Source organism: Panthera tigris, chromosome B3 (assembly GCF_018350195.1).
Source record: "Panthera tigris isolate Pti1 chromosome B3, P.tigris_Pti1_mat1.1, whole genome shotgun sequence".
NCBI lineage: Eukaryota > Metazoa > Chordata > Mammalia > Carnivora > Felidae > Panthera > Panthera tigris.
The window spans coordinates 118702052-118710134 of NC_056665.1; positions in this window are offsets into that span (position 1 = coordinate 118702052).

Genomic DNA, 8083 nt, shown 5'->3' on the forward strand with positions numbered 1-8083 from the left:
CTCCTAGCAAAGAGGTTGTGTATACACTGCAGATATGTCTTGGGTTTGTCATTCCTTAGACGGAGGCTAGGACAGCTGGGTTGTGTAGTCCCTTGAAGAGATTTCTGTGCTACCCAAATACGTAGCCATTAGCTGCATGTAAAGAAAATGTAAAATTCATTTCATGATCACATTTCTGTGCTCAGGAGCCACATGTAGCTACCGGCCACCATACTGGACATTGCAGACCTACATACGTTTTCACCATCATAGAAAGTCTGTTGTGGGACGCCTGGGTGGCTCAGTCGGTTAAGCATCTGACTTCAGCTCAGAAGTCACAACTCACAGTTTGTGAGTTTGGGTCCTTTGTCAGGCTCTGTGCTGATAGCTCAGAGCCTGGAGCCTGCTTCTATGTCTCCCTCTTTTTCTCTCTGCCCCTCCACTGCTCACGCTCTGTCTCTCTCTCTCAAAAACAAATAAACAGTTAAAAAATTTAAAGAAAGAAAGAAAGAAAGCCTGTTGGACAATGCTGATTCTAGATGATCTTCAAACCCTTGTGAAACCTTTGGAGGAGAGGAGGAAGGAACTGAGTAGTATTGGACCCCTACCCCAAGTTCAACCAGAGCCACTCTGCCTATGAGTTCAGATTTCAAGTTAGAATTCATTTGGGGAAAAAAAAAATCTCTATTGCTTTTTAGTTTTACAGTGCTTTTTGAAAAGACAGTAAATATAAACCGTATTTAAAACAAGCACGTTGTGAAAAACACATCTCCCCATTCCCCGACTCTCAGGTCACCAGTTACCAGCTTGTGGGAGCCACACGCCGTCCTACATCTTGCTTTTTCTCCCACTTCATTTATCTTGCGTCTCGTTCATATTGTTCACACAGATTTCACAGCTGCATACCATCCCACTGTATGGATATACCATAATTTATTTAGCCAGTCCCTATGACGGACATTCTGGGTTGTTTCTGGTCTTTTTCTATTACAAACTACAGTTGTGATGAACAAACATCCTCGTATGCAACTCACTGTGCACGTACAAATATATCCGTAGAGTATGTTACTAGGGAGGGAATTGCTGGGTCAAAGGTTGCATGCATTTTTACTTTAATCTACAATGTTTAATATATGCAATTTAATATATATTGCTGAAGCGTCCCCCTAAAGTGGATGTAACAATGAGATCTTTTCCCCACACCCTCAGCAATGCTGTTAGCAGGCACGCAGGCTTCCTGCAGAGTAACAGTGGCTTCTCTTCGGAGAGGGCTTCCATTGTCTCCCTGCAATCTATCCCACCCTCCCGCCTTCTCTTCTTGTCACTCCTGCCTCCTACCAAGAGCGATTAACATTTATGTATTTCTTTGAGCATTCGGCAGGCTCCTAGATACTGGTCTCAGTCCTTCACTTCCATGTCTCGAGTACTCTTCACAATAGTCTCATGAGGTGTAGGAACCATTCTTATTCCCATTTTACAGAGGAGAAGCCTGAGGCTTAGAGGTTCACTCATTCGTTCACAGTCACCTAGCCGGTTGGTAGCGGAGCTGGGAGGCAACACCAGGTCTATCTCACTTCAAAGCCTATGCTTATTGCCAATAGGCTCCCCCACACACCTCCCTGCCCTTGCCCCTTCTTTCTGCACGGACACCAGGTGTGCCCCTCCCCATTAATAGCCACCCTCCTCCCTTCAGTGCCTTTGCCCCCATGCCATGAGCCCTCCATTGCTTCTCACTCCCTCCTTCCTAGGGTCAGGGCACACACCTCCTCCTTTGCTGCCTCGGTTTCCTCTATTCTTGGCCTTGGGACTGCCCCACCTGCTGGCTCTGCCCAGCCTTCCCCCAGGTGATCACCTTTGCCCACAGGGCTGGGGAGGGAGAAAGCAACGGCTTCCGTCACCTGACCCTACTCAGCCAATTCGCGAAGACAAGATGTCAAGTTAATGAGCCTGTGGGCCTCTAATTAGCTGTCAATTACCTCAAATTAATCAACTCCTCGCCTAATTAAGCATTATCGGCAGGTGGGCACAAAGCAGACCATTGTGTGGGAGCCATGAGAAAAGCTGGGCTGGCAAACTTGGTTAGGATCAGCGCTGTGCACTGTGCCCGCCTCCCCACCGCTCTCAGCAGCCCTCCTGTCCCAGAGGCACTGGGGCCCTCTGCCCACCATGGTCCCCACACCCTGGGGACCCCCGGGACCTCTGGGCGACTGGGTGGACTGTGCCTCGTGAGAGGGAAGTACATAGCTTGGAGGCAGGTGGGACAGCTGAAGTAAGGCAGTGGAAACTGTGGCCAGGCGGAGGAAGGCCGTGGCCAAGGGGAGGGCTTCAAGACGGAGGTACCAGTTCCCGGCACTTGTTAGAGCTGGGGCAGGAGCTGCGCCCAGAGCTGGGACAGAGCGGAGGCCAGGTCATGGCTGGAAATTCACGCCTGTGCGGGCAGGAGGACTGGTTTCCTCAATCTGGCCCTGCCACTCATGAGCTTTGCGACCCCAGGAAGTGACTTCACTTCTTTGATTCACGGTTTCCATCTCTGAAAATAATGAGAATGATTTTTAAAGGCACCTTATTGGATCTTTGTGAGGATTAAATGAGATCATGCCTGTGAAGCACCTGCCATGTGGTAAGTGTTCAATGGATTTTACTAGTGACTAAAGGAGGTAGGTGGGTGCCTCATCAGAGAAGCATTCAAACTATGTGATAGGTCACCAGATTCTGCAGGACACTCCCGAAGAATGTGAGTGGAAGCTGGGGTGTCCTGGCTACAATCTGCTCTCCACCCTCCTCATATCCCAGCATCTTTGAGGGTGCAAACGAAGAGCCCTGGGTGCCATATGAGGTGCTCACCAGGTGCTAACCACAGGTCTCTAGTGACCAATTAGAAGACAGCAAATGAGGTACTTGGGTCTTGGGGCTGCAGAGCCTAGAGAAGAGGGCATCTCCTGGCAGCCCCTGGGCACCCGAGCTCATGCCCCTGACCATGGTCCTAGAGGCCGAACGGGATGCCCACTCTGCTTGGCACAGAGCAAGATGAGGCGGGGGGCCACTGGGTAGATGTGTGCCTCCACTGATGGTCCACACCCATCCAATTGTGCCCCCTTATTCCACTCCAATCATCCCTTGAAATCAACCCACCAGACTTCTCAGCTGCACCTCCCATCTTGACCCTGGCACAGGACACTCCCTGCTTCTTGGGGCAGCAGGGGTCCTCAGCCTTGCCTCTGAACTTGCAAACATCTTCCCCCTCCCTGGTTAAATCACTCAGTCATTTAGCAAACATTTATTGTGCCTACTAATTAAAGCTTGTAGTGTAAAGGGGGAGATGGTTGGCTAAACACTTACAAATCAGTAATGCACGCTCTGGAGATGTGAGGAACAGAAGGGAGCTGGGATTTATTAAGTATCTCCTGTATGCTGGTGGGAGTGGCAAAGCCAGATGTGGGTGCCTGTCCTTCTGAATCCTAGCCACCTCAAGCGATCAGGTCTGTGCCCAGAGGTGGAGAAGGAAATAAGGGGGTGGTCAGGTGGATGGTACCTCCACCCAGGCCTGGGCAGGTGAGGCCTCTCATGGAAAGGGAAGCTTGAGTTGAGCTTTGAAAGAGGCAATGTATTCCAGACAGAGGGACCAGCAAATGTGAAGGCCCAGAGGCATGCAAAGGGCATGAAAAGTTGAGGAAATAGAGAATATTTCCTGAGTAAGCTAGAGGAACCACAGTAAATGCTCACTGCCCGGTAAGCAAAAGCAGGATCTCAAAAGGGCCTTTCTAGTAGGAATCTGGGGAACCTTTGGAAGACTTGCCTAAACGCTCACCTCTCTTAGGGAGCTGGATTCCACAGGGATTGGATCCATTATTTAACCAAATGAGGCTGCTTGAAGGAGAGGCTTCCAGAAGGAGAGGGAAAGATCTGGAGGAGTGGGGCCTTCCTAAAACCCATGAAATCACACCATTCTGTAGTCCGCCTCCCAGGAGAAAGGCTTGCTTCTCTCTTTTGTGCCCCAAAGCACCTAACCTGGTGAAAGGCTGGCGAAATACCTGGGGAATGTAATATGTTTCTCCCTATTTCATACTGCCACGTACAGGGATGCCTGAGCTTGCATTAAGCCCAGATTTATCCCTCTGGAAATTTTGGACTTGAGACTCTTCCACCTGGGCTTGAATGGGGTGGGATGTAGGCCTGGGAGCCGAGGTGCAGCCATGGGGAGGAGGAGCTTAGGCAGCCAGACTGCAGGGGCAGGAGGCAGCAAAGAGAGCTGCAGTCCTATCTTTCCGGATCCATCCTGTCCCAGATACCACAAGGCCCCCGCGTCCTTGTGGTGCTTTCTTCCTTAAATAAGTCTAGGTATCTGTACTTGGACTCCCCTCCCCACCCCCGCCAGAATCCTCCACCCCAAAGCACTTGACATACACCCGACACACGCTGGCCTGGAACAGCCAGAGGAGCCCCAGTCCGTGGGTGGAAAGGCATTTTACAGACCAGCTCCAGCCAATGGAGCCACAGGAGCACCCAACTCGAGGGACACCCTCACCGACAGTACAGAGCCCAGTGAGAGTCTCAGTGAATATACTATACCCGTCTGTACCGTTATGTTTAATGTTGGTGTTTACCAAGATAGATAATGCATACACACAGTTTTTATTTATTTTTCACTTCTTAAAGATTTTAAGTAATCTCCAAACCCAACGTGGGATTTGCCTTCACAACCCCAAGACCAAGAACTGCATGCTCCATCAACTGAGCCAGCCAGGTGCCCACATACACAGTTTTTAAAACCAAAACTAATACAGGGGCACTTGGGTGGCTCAGTTGGCTAAGCGTCCAACTTCGGCTCAGGTCATGATCTCTGGTTGGTGAGACTGAGCCCCACCTCGAGCTCTCTGCTCTCAGTGCAGAGCCTGCTTCGGATCCCCTGGCCACCTCTCTCTCTCTCTCTGCCCCTCCCCTCCCCTGCTCGAGCACGTGTTCTCCCTCTCTCAAAGGTGAATGAACAAACATTAAAAAAATAATAATAAAACCAAATTAATACAAAAGGGTGCACAGTAGAATGTAGGCTTCTCTCACACTCTTGTTCTCAAGTCATCTGATTCCCTTTCCCACAATCAACCCATAACCATTCTTTCAGATACCCTTCCAGAAGTTTAAAAATAGCTATAGGGGCACCTGGGTGGCTCAGTCAGTTAAGCCTCCGACTCTTGATTTCCACTCAAGTCATGATCTCATGGTTCCTGAGGAGGAGCCCCAAGCCCCTGAGGAGAAGCTTGGGCTTCTCTCTCTCCTCTCTCTGCCCCTCCCCCGCCCTCTATCTCTAAAAAAAAACACATTTTTATAAAGTTATATAATCAGTTGTCTTCTCATACACTAATAATGAAGCAACAGAAAGACAAATAAACTGATCCCATTTCACAATTGCACCAAGAATCATAAAATACCTAGGAATAAACCTAACCAAAGATGTAAAAGATCTATATGCTGAAAACTATAGAAAGCTTATGAAGGAAATTGAAGAAGATACAAAGAAATGGAAAAACATTCCGTGCTCATGGATTGGAAGAATAAATATTGTTAAAATGTCAATACTATCGAAAGCAATCTACACATTCAATGCAATCCCAACCAAAATTGCACCAGCATTCTTCTCGAAGCTAGAACAAGCAATCCTAAAATATGTATGGAACCACAAAAGACCCCGAATAGCCAAAGTAATATTGAAGAAGAGACCAAAGTGGGAGGCATCACAATCCGACTTTAGCCTCTACTACAAAGCTGTAATCATCAAGACAGCATGGTATTGACATAAAAACAGACACATAGACCAATGGAATAGAAGAGAGACTCCAGAACTGGACCCACAAAAGTATGGCCAACTAATCTTTGACAAAGCAGGAAAGAATATCCAATGGAAAAAAGACAGTCTCTTTAACAAATGGTGCTGGGAGAACTGGACAGCAACATGCAGAAGAATGAAACTACGCCACTTTCTTATACCATTCACAAAAATGAACTCAAAATGGATACGGGACCTGAATGTGAGACAGAAAACCATCAGAACCCTAGAGGAGAAAGCAGGAAAAAACCTCTCTGACCTCAGCCGCAGCAATTTCTTACTTGACACATCCCCAAAGGCAAGGGAATTAAAAGCAAAAATGAACTATTGGGACCTCATGAAGATAAAAAGCTTCTGCACAGCAAAGGAAACAACCAACAAAACTAAAAGGCAACCAACGGAATGGGAAAAGATATTTGCAAATGACATATCGGACAAAGGGCTAGTATCCAAAATCTATAAAGAACTCACCAAACTCCACACCCAAAAAACAGATAATCCAGTGAAGAAATGGGCAGAAAACATGCATAGACACTTCTCTAAAGAAGACATCCAGATGGCCAATAGGCACATGAAAAGATGCTCAACGTCGCTCAACGTCACTCATCAGGGAAATACAAATCAAAACCACACCCTGATACCACCTCACGCCAGTCAGAGTGGCTAAAGTGAACAAATCAGGAGACTATAGATGCTGGCGACGATGTGGAGAAACGGGAACCCTCTTGCACTGTTGGTGGGAATGCAAACTGGCGCAGCCGCTCTGGAAAACAGTGTAGAGGTTCCTCAAAAAATTAAAAATACATCTACCCTATGACCCAGCAGTAGCACTGCTAGGAATTTACCCAAGGGATACAGGAGTGCTGATGCACAGGGGCACTTGTACCCCAATGTTTATAGCAGCACTCTCAACAACAGCCAAATTATGGGAAGAGCCTAAATGTCCATCAACTGATGAATGGATAAAGAAATTGTGATTTGTATACACAATGGAATACTACTTGGCAATGAGAAAGAATGAAATATGGCCTTCTGTAGCAACATGGGTGGAACTGGAGAGTGTTATGCCAAGTGAAGTAAGTCATACAGAGAAAGACAGATACCATATGTTTTCACTCTTATGTGGATCCTGAGAAACTTAACAGAAGACCATGGGGGAAGGGAAGGAGAAAAAAAAAAAGAGAGAGAGAGAGGGAAGGAGCCAAAACATAAGAGACTCTTGAAAATTGAGAACAGGGGCGCCTGGGTGGCTCAGTCGGTTAGGCGGCCAACTTCGGCTCAGGTCATGATCTCGCGGTCCGTGAGTTCGAGCCCCGCGTCGGGCTCTGTGCTGACAGCTCAGAGCCTGGAGCCTGTTTCAGATTCTGTGTCTCCCTCTCTCTGACCCTTCCCTGTTCATGCTCTGTCTCTCCCTGTCTCAAAAATAAATAAAACGTTAAAAAATTAAAAAAAAATAAATAAATAAAATTTAAAAAAAAAGAAAATTGAGAACAAACTGAGGGTTGATGGAGGGGTGGGAGGGAGGGGAAAGTGGGTGATGGGCCTTGAGGAGGGCACCTGTTGGGATGAGCACTGGGTGTTGTATGGAAGCCAATTTGACAATAAATTTCATATTTTAAAAAATGACATAAAATCATCACAGCCAAAAGGAGCCTAAGGAGACCTAACTACTAAATGACATATGGTGTTCTGTGGGAGATCATGGGGCAGAAAAAAAGGACTTTAAGTAAAAACTAAGGGACACTGAAAAAAGCACCAACTTTAGTTAGCAGTGTATCAATCTTAGTTCATTAACAAATACACTCATGCCAGATGTTGATACCGGGGGAAAGAAGGGGTTTTGTATCAAACTCTGCAATCTCACAAATCTTCTGTACGGTTAAAGCTGCTCTAGAAAAATAGTGTTGACTTAAAAATAATTTAAAAACCTATACCACTGCTGCGATTAATAAAATATCACTTCATGTAAGGGCATTGCTGAGTGTCTAACAGCGTTGGGTCACCCTGTAGGTTTCTGAGTCAAACGGAAGAAGGAAAAGTACATCCCCGAGGAACTCTGGATTTTTTTTTTTTTTTACCTTTTATTATTATTTTTTTAAATATGAAATGTATTGTCAAATTGGTTCCCATACAACACCCAGTGCTCATCCCAACAGGTGCCCTCCTCATTTAAAAGGTTGTTCGAATTGAAAAAGGGGAACCACTGGCCTGGCCCCACCGTCTGTTCACCGCGAGGAAACTGAGGCTAGAAAGGGGGATTCCTCGTGCCTCGTCGCACACTGT